The sequence below is a fragment of the Bos indicus x Bos taurus genome, chromosome 17, assembly GCF_003369695.1.
Source record: "Bos indicus x Bos taurus breed Angus x Brahman F1 hybrid chromosome 17, Bos_hybrid_MaternalHap_v2.0, whole genome shotgun sequence".
In the NCBI taxonomy this organism is placed as follows: domain Eukaryota; kingdom Metazoa; phylum Chordata; class Mammalia; order Artiodactyla; family Bovidae; genus Bos; species Bos indicus x Bos taurus.
Window position 1 is genome coordinate 61,501,277 of NC_040092.1, and position 16,569 is coordinate 61,517,845.

At 42.5% G+C, this 16,569-nt stretch overlaps 1 long non-coding RNA gene across 1 annotated transcript in view; it reads right to left on the reverse strand.

Moving 5' to 3' along the window:
• Positions 1–16,569, reverse strand: part of LOC113875160 — a 68,497-nt gene that overhangs the window by 40,063 nt on the left and 11,865 nt on the right. The window contains exon 2 of the long non-coding RNA XR_003506175.1: positions 13,793–13,942. This is a non-coding gene — a long non-coding RNA (uncharacterized LOC113875160). The remainder of the gene's footprint in view (positions 1–13,792; positions 13,943–16,569) is intronic.

A 16,569-nucleotide genomic window follows, 5' to 3' on the forward strand; every position in this document is an offset into this window, starting at 1 on the left:
GCGCCTGGGAAGGTGCAGAGGAGCTGGTCTATAGAATTGGTGAGGGAGCATTTTCTAAAGAGTTGGTAAGTATCAGAGAATGTTCACCTAAAGAGTAAAACATTTTCAAGAGAAAAAAAGCAAGAAGGGCAAGTAAAATGAAAATTGGTTGTTGTTGTTCAGCCGCCCAGTTGTGTCCAGCTCTGGGTGACCCCATGGACTGCAGCATGCCAGGACTCCATCCCTCACTCTCTCCCCTTCATGGATCACTGCCTTGTCATGGCAAAGGGGCTTGCATAACTCAATGAAGCTATAAGCCATGCCGTGTGGGGGCACCCAAGACAGACAGGTCATAGTGGACAGTTCTGACAAAACGTGATCCACTAGAGGAGGGAATGGCAAAGCACCCCAGTTCTCGCCATGAGAACCTCATGAACTGTATGAGAGGGAATTGGTTACTAATCCATTTAAATTTTATCATATCTTTTACCCTTAAAAACATTTTATCTCTGAAATTTCTAAAGTTGGGAATTATGCTGTTGTCCAAACAATTTGGACATTCATTCATTCATTCACCCCTTTATTATTTAAGTATTTTTTTTTTTCAGGCACAATTACCAGTATCACTTTTCCTGAGGCAGAAGCCCTACACACAATGCCCACTGGCCTATAACATCTTTTTAAGGGAAAAAAATAGAAGCTGATATCAAGCAAAATCCTTCAGAGATTTTCAAAATGAATCTGGTTCTGGTATGTAGCTTTACCCAGTATCTTATTTCCATTTAGATAAACGTCTTAGTTTCTCCTTTGTAAAAACGAAGTAACCCTAAACATGAGAAAAATCTGTATTTGCTTTAGAGGTTTGGACAGCCTAGATGTTATGAGATAGCATTAGATGTCAATGCCTCTACAAATGATCTCTTATCAAACCAGACCCAAGGAGAGAAAAAATGAGGGCATCTTGTTTCAATAAGGAATGATCAATCATCCTGCATCTGGTAAAATTCAATTTATCCACAATAAGTTACTTTGTATCACACGGAATATCAAGGTGATTGATTAAAAGTGTTTTTCACTTGTATACCATTTGCATCCTATTGACTGCTTTCCACTAGCTCTGCATTCAAGTCATGGGCGGCAGAGTCCGACTGACTGGGGACTGAGTTCCACTCCCACTATTAACAGCGACCTCACTCTAGGCAAGCTAGTTCACCTCTCTGTCCCTCAGGATCATCATATGTCAAATGAGGATTTACAATACTCAAGAGTTATGAGAATTAAAGGGAAGGAATACCTTAAAGTTTTGAATGGAGTCTGGAGAGTAGTAGGTTTTCTCTATTTCTCATTTTAGTATTAGTAATCTGATTTCAATGTAAAAGTCGACACAGGTTGAAAAAAAGACAGAAATACTTATGATAATTAAATTGTCTCTGAGAGTTTGGGGGTAGAGGGCATACGAAATTCCTCTCCTTTTCCCTCTTCCCTCTTTTTTTTTTTTTTTTTTTAAACAGGCTATTTCATTTTCTCTCTTTTGTACTCTGTCAAAGCATTCATCTCCTAAGGACCCTTCTTCCCTTCTTAGAGCACATACCAACTCAGATCACCAGTAGCCTTTGACTCTTTGGAGTCATCCAGCCAAGTGAGGCAGCAAAGACTAGACTTCTGCTCTGTCAATTATGATATTTTGGCAACATGGTATTTTGGCATCCATTTTTCGTTACACTGCTAATGATGGGCTAACAGAATGAAGTTATATGGGAAAAGCATAAACATCTGGGGTGCAAACTGATTCCGTCACAAATTCTTGGAAAGAGTTGCTTTGCAAGGTGCATCCCATGGAAGGAAAATAGCTCTGTTGGATGTCAGCCTGGGTACCAATGGTCTAGTAGGGTTCCATACTACAGAGAGGCAAAATTCTTTTCCTAGAACCTATTTGAAAATATACATTTGGTTTCCATTGACACTCCTACTAAAAACTAAAATTCACACAGGGAAAGATGGATACAGTTTAGAGTGGATCAGAATTTGGATAATTACATTTTTAAAGTAACATTTGTTAATTCTGAGGATTTTTAGAAGCAAAAATATCATTTGAAGATGTGACGATTTGACTTGAGCTGTTTAAAATAATAAGCCCACATTCATGTATACTAGTGCTCATTCATTTTTTAGTGAGAAAATGATTATTGTCTCATGAATTGTAGCTTTCTTGTCTAGCCCTAAATAATGCAACTTTAGTGAGAAAATCTGGGCTCTGAGACACATTACAAACAGTTATAAATAGAGCAGTTAAATTACCCAAGTCCTCACTAGCAGAAGTTTTCATTATAAACAGATATTAAGAGGTTCATCATTCGTGTATGTACATGCTCTAATCTGATTCTTGACAGAACTGAGAAATGTACCCTTCCATATGTGGGTGAAGATGTCTTCTTTTCCTTTTTCAGTTTCTCTAGAGATACCAAAAAAGCATATTTTGTGAAAACCTCTTTCTCAAGGACCAAGGCTCTTTTAGCAAATTCCTTGATCTTTCAGGATAAAGATGGAGACTGGGGTAAAATCCCACCCCTGTATAGTATGCGTACCTGGTTTTTAATTGCACAAATCCTACATGAATATGGGGTTTCCCCAGGTGACTCAGATGGTAAAGATTCTGCCTGTAATGTGGGAGTCCCGGGTTCAGTCCCTGGGTTGGGAAGATCCCCTGGAGGCAGGCACGGCAACCCACTCCCATATTCCTGCCTGGAGAATCCCATGGACAGAGGAGCCTGGAGGGCTACAGTCCATGGGTTGCAAAGAGTCAGACACGACTGAGTGACTAACACTGTGTGTATACATTATCAATGTAGGAAAATCAAACAATACAGACTAGTTGCCACCAGGCCTTTTCACTCGTGCTTCAGTCAAAAAAATCTGGATTTCTTGTTTGAGGCAATTCCTGATTTTAGCATTCTGAATATGCTTGAAGAGCTGATCGGACAATTAACTGTTCTGTACACAGACTTTTGCTAAGCACCCTGTTTTCTGGCCTTTATCTCAGGCTTGCCCTCTATTACACCTGATGATTCAGTGTCCTAAAACTACCCAAGACTATTATCCAGAGTTCCCCAACATGGTTCTCATACCTGCAACAGCAGCACCACTGGAGAACTTCTCAGGAATGCAAATTATCAGGTTCTATCTCAGACCCACTGAGTCAGAAACTGTGGGATGGGGGTCTAGCAATCTGTGTTTTGGCAACCATGATGCCCGCTGGCATTAATGTTTGGGCACCTTAGATTTGGAACAAGCAACTCCCTTGGAGGATAAATCTCTGTCCATGCTCCAGGCTCTGGCTTTCTCTGCCCTGCTGCACCAACAACTGCCCTGCCTGCTCTCAGTCTTTCAAATATGTGTTAGTCTATGGGCCTCTAATGACCTCAATCCTATTCTTTTTTTTTTTTTTTTTTTTAAACATTTTAAGATAACAGAAGGTTTAATCCAAAGACTGTCCTTAGGCAGGATACATTATTGTTATATAATCCTAAGGAATGTGGAGAAAGAAAAAAGTTTGTCCTTTCTTCCTCCTTGAGAATTCCAGACCCCTCTCTCCTTGGGGACCCCTAGATTCCCTATCAACCTGCCTAGGAAATAACTCTCTCATTCCCCCCTTTTCTTTTAGGAGAATTATGTTGCCTAGAGAAAAGGGGCGTCGTTCTCGTTCCAGAACTGCTTCCGAGCTGACAAGGGGCATTGTCCCTAAATTGGTGAGGCAACATATTCTCCTAATCCTCATATTGAGGATATCTGATCCAGGGGCCCCAAATAGTAGCTGGAGGAAGCTACAGCAGTAGCAGGAGTTTGAGCAACCATTTGTAACTTAAAAGCTTTCATGCGGCTAGAAACAAATCCAGTTATACAATTACAGATGCAGGGAGCAAACAGCAAAAACACAACATTCAGAATCAAAATAAAAAGTCACATTATGTCCATAGTTAAAGTGCAAAGTGTTGCACCAGTCCAGTTTAGGGTTGGTAGATGTCATCAGATGAAGAAGAGGCACCGCATGTGATTGTTGTCAAAAGTATTCACAGACTTGGAGAAAGTCTTTTCCTTGAAGTGGGGATGTCCACCACAGGAAGCCTTCCACTGATGAAGAGGGGAATGCTCCACAAACCCAGCAGTTAGACCCATTGTGGAATGCAGCATAGGAGTGAGCCCAGGACAGGAAGACATTGTCTTGAGGATCCAACAGCAGACTCAGGATATTTGGAGTCAGAAGTAGACTCACATAGATTATCAGGCCTATCCGCTGCCCTTTGCTTAACTCTAGAGCTCGGGTCAGAGCCATAAGCTCCGCTAACAGATCACTGGTTCCCTGGGGGAGAGATTTTGCTTCCAAAACCTGTTCAGCAGTCACCACGGCATAACCTGCTTTACGCTTTCCATCTTGAACAAGAGAACTGCCATCTGTAAATATTTCCATGTCAGGATTGTCTAATGGGGTATTCTTTAGATCCTCCCGAGCTGCATAGTTTAAAGTTAGGAATTGAGAACAATCGTGATCAGGTGTTTCATTTTCCTTCTCAGGAAGGAAAGTGGCAGGATTTAAATTTCCACAAACTTTAAGCTTAGTTACTGGTCCTTCTAACAATGACTGATACTTAAGAAGCCTACTGTCTGTCATCCAAATATTAACCTTAGAATTTAATATTCCACTCACATCATAAGAAGTCAGTACAGTAAGGTTTCGTCCATTAATTATTTTTAAAGCTTCAGGTGCTAATAAAGCCGCTGTCCCAATTACTCTTAGGCAGTGGGGCCACCCACTTGAAACTACATCTAATTCTCTGCTTAGATAAGCAAGGTTGCTGGTGAGGCCCTCGGGGTTGTGTCAAAACTCCCTAAGCCACACCTTTTCTTTCAATGACAAACAAATTAAATTCTGACCCTGTGGGCAAGCTCAGAGCTGGAGCTTGCAGGAGAGCAGTCTGAAGAACCTAAAAAGCCTTTTGAGTTTCTGGAGACCAAACCAGTTTGTCGGTTTGGGCCTGCTGAGTTTCAGCTATAAGTTTATATAAAGGCCGGGCAAGTTCCCCATAACCCAGAATCCAAATGCGACAGTAACCTGTGATTCCCAAAAATCCTCTCAATTGTCTTAAAGTCATAGGTAGGGGATGATTTAGTATAGGTTTAATTCTCTCAGGGCCTATGGCCCTAGTCCCTTCTGATATGATTAGGCCCAGATATCTAACCAGATATCTAACAATCTAACCCAGATATCTAACAATCTAACCCAGATTGTTGACAAAGCTGAGCCTTTTCTGAGTCCCTTCTGATATGATTAGGCCCAGATATCTAACCGATTGTTGACAAAGCTGAGCCTCTTCTGTTGATGCCTTGTAACCACAGCCTGCCAGAAAGTTTAAGAAATCTTCTGAGGCTCGCGAACAAGCTTCCTCTGTCTCAGCACAGAGCAAAATATCATCTATATATTGTAACACCACTGCTTCAGAGCTATTAAAGTTTTGCAGATCCCGTGACAAACTTTGTCCAAATAAGTGAGGACTGTCACAAAATCCCTGGGGCAAAACTGTCCAGGTTAACTGAGAAGCTGGCTGTGTAGGGTCTTCAAAGGCAAATAGAAATTGACTTTCTTCCGCCAAAGGCACTGAATAGAAGACACCTTTAAATCAATTACTGAGAAATATTTGGCCCGTTCAGGAATTTCAGACAATAGAGTATAAGGATTAGGCACCACGGGGTGTAAAGGAACTACAGCCTCATTTATTATTCGTAAATCTTGAACTAGTCTCCATTTACCATTCGATTTCTTTATATCCAAAATAGGAGTATTGCAAGGACTGTTACAGGGAATTAATAGTCCCTGCTCCTTTAAATTTTCGATGATGGGTTTTAACCCTTCCTTAACTTCAGGTTTCAGTGGATACTGCTTCTTATGTGGAAATACGTGTGGGTCTTTGAGCTTAACAACTACCGGAATAGCATTTTGTGCTCGACCCACAGATTTTCCATCAGCCCATACTCTAGGATTTACATTTTGTTCAACTAAAGGGAGAGAAAGGGAGGGCTCCACTTGGCTAAGTGGTGAAAACTGGATGAAATCCCCATGAAGTTGAAGCACTGGTGTGGAAGGTGCCCAACACAAGCAATTGCTCAATGACACCAGTGTCTTAAAAAGGAATTCTGAATGTCTGAGGCTTCCCAGGGGGCGCAGTGGTAAAGAATCCGCCTGCCAATGCAGGAGATACAGGAGACATGGGTTCAATCCCTGAGTCAGGAAGATCCCCTGGAGGAGGAAATGGCAACCAGCTCTGGTATTCTTACATGGGAAACCCCACGGACAGAGAAGTCTGGCAGGCTACAGCTTCAAGGGGGTCTCCAAGAGCCAGACACAACTGAGAATGCATGCATGCACACACGCACTGTCTGGGCATGCATGCTGGAAAAAGTGTCGTTTGGTCAGAATATCTATGTCATCTCAGAAACTGTAAGAGGAGCATCTCCAACTGGAGTTTTAGGCCAAGTGCTGAGCTATTTTAGGGAGATAGGACAATGGGATGCTTTTATTTTACAGGTGCTTTATGATTTTCAAACATCAAATAATAATGTATCGGGCTTCTCTGGCAGTCCAGTGATTAAAAATCTGCTTGCCAATGCAGGGGACACAGGTTTGATCCCTGTTCAGGGGAACTCAGATCCCAAATGGCAGGCAATAAGAGAAGCCCAGTGAAGCCAAAAATACATGAATAGATAATAAATTTTTTAAAATAATAATGTATCTGATAGCTTTACCTGCATCACAAACTACCCTTCAAGTTTTGGGCATAAACACAAATAAACTATTTCATTCACAGATCTGCAGTTAGCAGCCTGAGCCACTTTGTCTGCTTTGTCCTGAGTTCTCTTGGGTCAGCAGTCAGATGTGAGTTCAGCAGAAGCAGGCTGACCCTGAGCTAGGACACCCCAGTCCTCCCTACATCAAGCCGTGAATTTACACTGCTGCCATCGTGAATCTAGGATGGTTTCCTTGTGGAGGATGCACATGAAATCTCCTTGTCATGTTAAAAATAAGCCTGCAGTTACTCAGCTTAAACATTCACTAAAGAAGATAACCTAATCGTTCATTTGAGGTCTGAAGTCCCTGAGTTTGAAGAAGGGAAATTTTCGTTTCCAGGTCATTTCTATCAGTGGTCGGCCAACTCCCTTCCCTCTGACAATCTCACGCAGTCTCGTGGCGTTGCTGTCATCCTCAGTGGCTCACACGTGGTCCAGCCCAGTCTCTGATTAGAATGGAGGCTCTCCCCCTGAGGTCCGCGAAATTTGCTCAGCCTTTGTCTCCAGTGGCTTGCAGTGCCCCTGCCTCAGTGTACTTTTCCTCTGGGGTTAGCACAGGGAAGAGGGAGGTACATCTGTCTCCTGACATCCCTGTGCCTGGCAAATAGGCTGTCCTTTTTTTTTGTTAGACCAAACTACTCTTTCTTTTATGTGAGCGGCTATATTTCAGAAGTGCAAAACTTTCTGTTGCTTTTCTAACATTTATTTATTTGGCTGCATTGGATCTTAGTTGCATCTAGTGGGATATTTTCTTGCGGTGCACAGACTCTCTAGTTGCTGTGCATGGGCTTAGCTGCTCAGTGGCACACGGGATCCCAGTTCCCCAACCAGGGATCAAACTTGCATGTGCTGCATTGCAAGGTGAATTCGTAATCACTGGACCATGAGGGAAGTCCCTTCCTATTGCTTTCCTATAGACAGTTTCACTAATCAAGTTGTGATCATTGAAGTAGAAGTGGGTAGGAAGATGTCTCAAGACCCTGCTGCTGCTGCTGCTGCTGCTAAGTTGCTTCAGTCATGTCCGACTCTGTGTGACCCCATAGATGGCCGCCCACCAGGCTCCCCCGTCCCTGGAATTCTCCAGGCAAGAACACTGGAGTGGGTCGTCATTTCCTTCTCCAATGCATGAAAGTGAAAAGTGAAAGGGAAGTCACTCAGTCGTGTCCAACTCTTTGCAACCCCATGGACTGCAGCCTACCAGGCTCCTCTGTCCATGGGATTTTCCAGGCAAGAGTATTGGAGTGGGGTGCCATTGCCTTCTCCCCAAGACCCTGCTAGCATTGGCCTTAACTCCAAAAAATTCACTAAAGAAAATAACAAGATAGACTATTTGAGATCTCAAGTTTTTGAGAAATCTAAACACATCTTTAAAAGTTGAGCCTCACCTGGCCACCATATCACATCCCAGCCTGCAGTGACCCCCAGCAAGTTCATGGTCATCCCTGCCCAGCTCCTCTCTACTCTGCTTCCTTTCCCAGCCCATTCATGGGAACCCTGAAATAAGAGAACCAATTCATCCTTCTTCATCCAGCTTTATAATTCTACCATGTTTTCTCAGTACAGCTGCTGCTGCTGCTAAGTCGCTTCAGTCGTGTCTGACTCTGCACAATCCCATAGACGACAGCCCACCAGGCTCCTCCATCCTGGGATTCTCCAGGCAAGAATACTGGAGTGGGTTGCCATTTCCTTCTCCAGTACACCAGCCCACAAACACCATATCAAGCCAGCAAGCCCTGTTACTTAGGAGACATCACACGGGGGCACAGTGTCTATTTCTCACTGACACCTGCAAACATTGTGAAGAAGTATCTTCGCTCCCACTCCCTTTGGTTTCAGAGGAGAAACCAGCAAGTGCCTTCTTCTTTCCTTTAGGGAAATCACAGGGCCTCTGAAAGTCATCTCCTGGCCCTTTTCCAGTTTTCTAAACATACACAAAGACAACATGAGTAGAGAGTGGGATGAGAGAAGTTAGAAACAGTGTTGACCTCTGATTCCACTGAAAGGGCTTTGCAGGTGACTCAGTGGTAAAGAATCCACCTGCCTAGAATCTCCCACATTGGCGGGAGACTCAAGAGACATGGGTTCGATTCCTGGGTCAGGAAGATCCCCTGGAGGAGGAAAAGCAACCCACTCCAGTATTCTTGCCTGGAGAATTTCATGGACAGAGGAGCCTGGAAGGCTACAGTCCATGGAGTCACAAAGAGTCAGACATGACTGAAGTGACTTAGCACACACACACTGCTGAAATGGTATCTTTCAACAAGCCTTTTAGAAAGATGATTGGCACCCCAGCCTGAAGTTATCATCTCTAACTTCAGAATGCAGAAGAGTGGCCTTTGCTCTCAGTTGTGAGTTCTAAGAGCCAATACTGGGAAGTTAAAAAAGATTCTACAAAGTATTTTACACTATCGTGCTATACTATAAGCCCATGTGTGTACTTAGTCATTCAGTCATGTCTGACTCTTCGAGACCCTCTAGATTGCAGCCTGCCAGGCTGCTCTGTCCATGGAATTCTCCAGGGAAGAATACTGGAGTGGGTTGCCATTTCCTCCTCCAGGGGGTCTTCTCCACCCAAGGATCGAAACAACATCTTTTGTTCTCTCCTGCATCGCACACGGATTCTTTACCCGCCGAGCCATCAGGGAAGCCTCACAATATGGGCAAACATTAAAAAATGTTTTTACACGTGTAATTTCATTGTCATTGTGAGTAGAAATCTCTTATTTCAACGTCTGTGGCCCGTTTTCCTTTATCCTTTTTGCAGACCACTCTTTTTTTTTTTTTTAAACAAATCAAAACAATTTATTGTAAGAGTTTAAGAGTGTCTTTACAGGCATCGATTAGTTTAAATATCATAGCTCATTCCCTTGCCTTCAGCACCAAGAAAATTGATGTGATGGCCTGTCGTAAGTTGGTTTCCTCTATTGGTCTTTTATCTGACAAGACACCTTCGGCAAAGCAACGACAAAGGCTCATCAATATGTTCCTTTTCATCTGCCTGACACTGAAATCAATGGGCTGCAGTGGAAGTTCCTCTATCAGCATTGTCAGAAATGATCACCATGCCGGACACAGTCTGCTACCTGATTTCTCTGAGCATTTGTTCATTCCTGAAAGCTTTCTCTCTGCTATTACCACACTGACCCTGTTCAGAGGTCAGAGACAAAGACGCTGTACAGTCAAAGGGTGCTCAGGAAGTCTGGGAAGGGGAGACTCACTCAGAGTATGAGATGATATAATGGGTCTGCAGAGCAGGCCCTTGGGAGAAATCACATTCTCCATCTCTGGGACATGTGACCTGCAAGATCTGTGTTTGTGAGCCTGGAAGCTCTAATCTGTCACAAGTGACAGCTGAGACTAGAGGTTTACACTCAGGACCAAGCAAAGAATTAACCCAAGCAAAAGTGGTTGGGTGGGCATCATTGATTTGCTGAAGAAAATTTAAAGAGTTCATTAAAAAAAATAATAAATTTAAATTAAAAACATTTTAAATAATGAAATACAGATATGATTCTATAAATATTTTGTTTTCTGATTCGCCAATGATAATAATTACAGGAAAAAACAAGCTGCCAGATATCTTTGAACATATTGAGATAATTTTCATTCCTCAGTGATCACAATAATGATCACATAGAATACTGAATTTCACTAGCAATTGGAAACCTCAAGAATGAGGTCTCCCTGACTTGGCAGCTACCGGCTTGTCCTTATTCTAAAAGAACAGTGTCCTGGGAACCCACAGCCTTCACTTGGAACTCTAACCCAAGGGAGAAGAAAAATCAAAGACTGCTGATTTCAGGGAGTGACATCCAAATTATTCTGACTGGTGAATATCTAAATCATCAGAGCAGTTGGTTGTTCTCTCCTTCAAGATATATAAAAAATTCATCTGCTAAAAGGGAAGACATTCTTTCCTCCCCAAAACCAAATTTTGCCTATTTAAAATGCAATTTCTTGGGACTTCCTTCGTGGTCCAGTGGTTAAAACTTTGCCTTCCAGTGCAGGGGATGCAGGTTCAATTCCTGGTGGGGGAGGTAAGATTCCATGTGCCTTGTGGCCAAAAAACCCCCCAAAAATGTAAAACAGAAGCAATACTGTAACAAATTCAGTTAACAGACCTTTTAAAAATGGTTCAAATGAAAACAAAAAAAATCTTAAAAAAAAAAAAGCAAAGTGCAATTTCTTTTGTTCTACATACTGGCTGGTAGTTATATACTTTTTCCCCCCTGGAAAACAATTCTAAAGTAGCAATATTGACCCTTCAGAGATATTTTCTCCCTTCTTTCCTTGTCCCCATCATGGTGAAATCCCACAAGTGATGACCATATAGTTAAAATTCTGGGAAGCTCTAAAGTAATACATTCAGTGACAAGTGTCAAGAATTCCTCTGAGGTGGCAAGTATTGTGTACTTCCAGGAAAATGAAAGTGTTAGTCGCTTAGTCGTGTCTGACACTTTGTGGCCCCGTGAACTATCGCCTGCCAGGCTCTTCTGTTCATGGGATTTCCCAGGCAAGAGTACTGGAGTGGATTGCCATTCCCTTCCTCAGGGGATCTTCCCGACCCAGGAATCGAACCCAGGTCTCCTGCATTGCAGGCAGATTCTTTACCATCTGAGCCACCGGGGAAGCCATGATATCCTACTAATGGGGTGACCAAGTTAAAAAAATAAAACACACACACAAATCAAAATTATCTGGAAAGAGGTCTGTGCCTTGCAGGAACCCTTGGTCACAATGCCAGGGGGCCTATGTCCATCCTTAAAGGTAAATATCCTGCAAGATCTCACAAACCATGTCAAAACAGGGCTAAGACTTCTCTGGTGGTCTAGTAGTTAAGAATCTGCTGTCTTTAGGTAAACTCTCAACAAGTAGCTATTGAATATCCTTGCATAATTTGAGAATACATATATATTTAATTTTATAAGAAACTGCCAAATAATTTTCAAAGGGATTTATCATTTTACAAATATATGAGGTCCATTTGCTCTATAGCCTCACTATTTGGTATTTTCAATCTTTTAATTATTAAAAAGTTTAATAGTAACTCTCGTGAGTATGTAGTATTATCTCATTGTATTTTAACAATCTGCATTTTGTTAATGACTAATTCTACTGTTGTTGTCCGGAGAAGGTGACACCCCACTCCAGTACTCTTGCCTGGAAAATCCCATGGATGGAGGAGCCTGGTGGCCTGCAGTCCATGGGGTCGCAAAAAGTTGGACATGACTGAGCGACTTCACTTTCACTTTTCACTTCCACGCATTGGAGAAGGAAATGGCAATCCACTCCAGTGTTCTTGCCTGGAAAATCCCAGGGATGGGGGAGCCTGGTGGGCTGCTGTCTATGGAGTCACACAGAGTTGGACACTACTGAAGCGACTTAGCAGAGAAGGCAATGGCACCCCACTCCAGTACTCTTGCCTGGAAAATCCCATGGATGGAGGAGCCTGGAAGGCTGCAGTCCATGGGGTCGCTAAGAGTCGGACACGACTGGGTGACTTCACTTTCACTTTTCACTTTCATGCATTGGAGAAGGAAATGGCAACCCACTCCAGTGTTCTTGCCTGGAGAATCCCAGGGACGGTGGGGCCCGGTGGGCTGCCGTCTATGGGGTCGCACAGAGTCGGACACGACTGAAGCGACTTAGCAGCAGCAGCAGCACTGCTGTTGTCAGTCACTCAGTTGTGTCTTACTCTTTGCAACCCCATGGACTGCAGCACACCAGGCTTCCCTGTCCTTCACCATCTCCTGGAATTTGCTCAAGCTCATGTCCATTAAGTTGGTGATGCCATCCAACCACCTCATCCTCTGTTATCCCCTTCTATTGAGCAACTATTTATGTGCTAAACAGCCAATTTGATTATATCTTGTGAAATATCTCTTTGATGTTTTCACCCATGTTATAGAGGTGTAAATAGTTTTAATTTTGATGAAGTCTACTTTATCAAGTTTTAGTTTATGGCTATATTTTTTGTGTCCTAAGAAATGTTTGCCTACACTCAGTTTACAAATATATTCTCCTATGCTTCTTCTATAAACTTTATGGTTTTGACTTATGGTTTGGTCTCTAAGAGAGTATTAGTTGCTTAGTCATGTCCAACTCCTTTGGGACCCCATGTACTACAGCCCACCAGGCTCTTCTGTCCATGGAATTCTCCAGGCAAGAATACTGGAGTGGGTAGCCATTCCCTTCTCCAATTTTCCCCACCCAGGGATTGAACTCTCTTGCGTTGCAAGCAGATTCTTTACCTTCGGAGCCACCTAACCCATCTCAAATTAATTCTTCTGTGTCATGTGAAGTAAAATTTAAGTGTTTTTTTTTTCTTTTTAAAATAAAGATATAAAGTCATCTCAGCAAAAAGAAAAAAAAAAAAAAGAATCTACCTTCTAATGCAGGAAACACAGGATTGATCCCTGGTCAAGGAACTAAGATCTCACATGCCTTGGGGCAACAGCCTGCTTGCCTTGACTAGAAAGGCCACTCAGCCAAAACAAACACAAACAAAAAGATAGCTAGAAATCCCAAGGCGGAGGGAAAGAGAAACAATAGCACATATGGATTCTAAGGAGCGGGGCAAGACTTCAAAAGGGTGGAGGGGTTAGAGTTAGAATTAAGTTAGGAAATGGAGTAGAACATGAGTTCGCTGTTCCTGAGATTATGGACAAGGGATTCTCCTCAATATGACAGTGAAAGGGGAATACAAATAGAAGGAATTCAATGCTGGATGATATATCAAGCAGGTATTAATTTCTTCTTCTGGCCAGTAGGACAATAACCAAGAACTCAATGTCCTGAAAGAAAGCCTTGATGTTGCTGCCAAGATTGTGTATTGATCAATTACTCCCAAAAAACAATTTCGATGTGAGACAAAAACGTTAGTTGTTCACCCAAAGTCACTGCTTTGCTAACAGCCAGGGCTAGCTTCACTGGCAGGGTCACAAGGCCCCCATATCTAGAAGGGCCCTGTACTTACTTGGTTTAATGTTCTGGTGTCATGCGGTCCAGCTTGAAATTCTCCAGTTTTCAACAAAGGGCCTCGCGTTTTTATTTCACACTGAGCTCCACAGATTCTTCATTCTCCCTCCTCCAGGTGGCCCAGTCCTCCAGGTGAGTCCGGACCCCTCTGTAACACAGAGGACATTTTTATCCATCTGATCCATACACTGTAGTTCCACCCCAGTTGCCAGGAAATTGGTTTAGATCTGGGTAGAAGATACCGTTCAAACAGATGAGGAGTAGGAAGAGATAAGCTGGGAAGTTTCTCAAAAACCTTTCCTCAAACATAAAAAGGAACAGTGGAGGAAATATATCTGATTATATCCTGAATATATATGATTATATCCTGAATCTGACCACTTCTCCCTCTCTCCACCACCAAAACCCAGTCACCTCTTACCTGGACTGCTTTCAATAGCCTATAAGCCCCATTTCTCCTCTCACCCCTTTATAGTCAATTCTCCATGAAGTGGGAAGACTCTATCCTTTACAAACATATATCATGTCACCTACCTGCTTAAAACTCTCCCCAAATTTATCTTATGATAAAATTCAAGATTCTGTGTGTATGTGCATGCTCAGTTGTGTCTGACTCTTCGTGGCCCCATGGAATGTAACCCACCAGGGTCTTGTCCATGGGATTTCCCAGGCAAGAATACTGGAATGGGTTGCCATTTCCTTCTCCAGGGGATCTTTCAACACACGGACTGAATTCTCCTTTCCTGCAACTCCTGCATTGGCAGGTCATTCTTAACCACTGCACCACCTGGGACCATGGCCTGTAGAGCCCTTAGGATCTGACATTTGCCTACCTTGGCAATCTCAGGTCCTATAAATCCCCTCCCTGCTCACTACTTTTCAGCCACATGGGCCTCCCTGCTGTTTCTCAAACATATCAACCACACCACAACACTAGGGGCTTTGTGCTTGCTTGGAATCCCTTCCCTAAGAAGTTCCCATGCACACTCCCTGCCTTCATTCAAGTCTTCCATGGTAGCCAAAGAAATCCCCTGGACAATCATTTATAAAATAGGCCCTCCAATGGCCTCTAGTACCAAGCCTGGCTTCGTTGTTCTTTACTATTTAATTACTTGAAATCAATATTTATTCTATTTATCCCCACTTCTTTTTTGTCTCAGTTTCCGTTGGAATGTTACCTTGAAAAAAACAGAGAATCTTATCTGATAATATAGGAGAACATCTATCTGAACCTATGGCCTACTTATTCCATTGAGTCCACATGGTCCCATTGTATCCCCGCTACTTAGAACATCAGCACATAATGTTCACTAGATAAATTACTGTTGAATGTTGCTCAGTTGTGTCCAACTCTTTGCGACCCCATGGATTGTAGCCTGCCAGGCTCCTCTGCCTATGGAAATCTCCAGGGATGAATACTAGAGTGGGTAGCCATTCCGTTCTGCAGGAGATCTTCCCAACCTAGGATTGAACCTGAGTCTCCTGCATTGCAGGCAGATTCTCTACCAGCTGAGCCACCAGGGAAGCCCTGTTGAATAAATGAATATATATTATGCCTAGAGCTGCTACAGTCCTCCTGTGATACTAAAGGAATTTCCTGACTTGTGATAGAAGGTGGTACAGAAGGAACCCAGATCCACTGTGACATCCCTGAGATGTGGAATCCATCAGTCAAGCACAGCTTACCTCCTCCTTCTCACATGAGACAGTAAGACATTGAAGTCACTTTAATTTGAATTTACTGCTTACTCAAAGTGAAAAGGATCCTAACTGATACATAATTTTAACCTTCTAGAAAATTTTGATGTTTAAAATCCTGGAATGTATCATTCAAGAACTTTTTCTTTCCATTTTTCATATGACCTGGATAAATTCAACTAAATAGTTTATGACTTTTCAGATTAACTTGACACTATTAATCAGATCACCTACCTACCATAATCCATTATTAGAGGCATTTGAATTTCTCCATTGAGATAATAATGCCAAAACACTTTTCTTGTGCAACCAGGCAAACCTGAATTATCAAATTTATAATACTGAAAGAGAAGAAACCGACAAAAAACAAAACACACACAAAACACCCAAAACCTTGCCTACCAGAATACTTATTTTCAAACATCGTTTGGATAAAAGTGATTGCCACCTCTTAGAAACAGTCAAGTAGTAAATGGTTCTGGAAGTTGACTCTATACGAGAAAAAATATGTATTCCAGAGAGTCAGCTAAAGTCTAAACCATAGACATACTGCATCTTTCAGCAAAATCTGCCATATTATAAAAGATATTGAGCTAATTTTCAAGAATAATATATTTCCATTCCCAGTATTTCCCTATGAATTCATTGTTAACTAAATGTGATTATATTATTCAGCTCAGTTCAGTCGCTCAGTGGTGTCCAACTCTTTGAAACCCCAAGGATGGCAGAAAGCCAGGCTTCCATGACCATCACCAACTCCCAGAGCTTGCTCAAACTCATGTCCATCGAGTCAGTAATGCCATCCAACCATCTCATCCCCTTCTCCTCCCACCTTCAATCTTTCCCAGCATCAGGGTCTTTTCCAATGAATATGTTCTTCACACCAGGTGGCCAAAGTATTGGAGCTTCAGCTTCAACATCAGTCCTTCCAATGAATATTCAGGACTAACTTCCTTTAGGATGGATTGGTGGGATCTCTTTGCAGTTCAAGGGACTCTCAAGAGTCTTCTCCAACACCACAGTTCAAAAGCATCAATTCTTTGGTGCTCAGCTTTCTTTATGGTCTGACTCTCACAT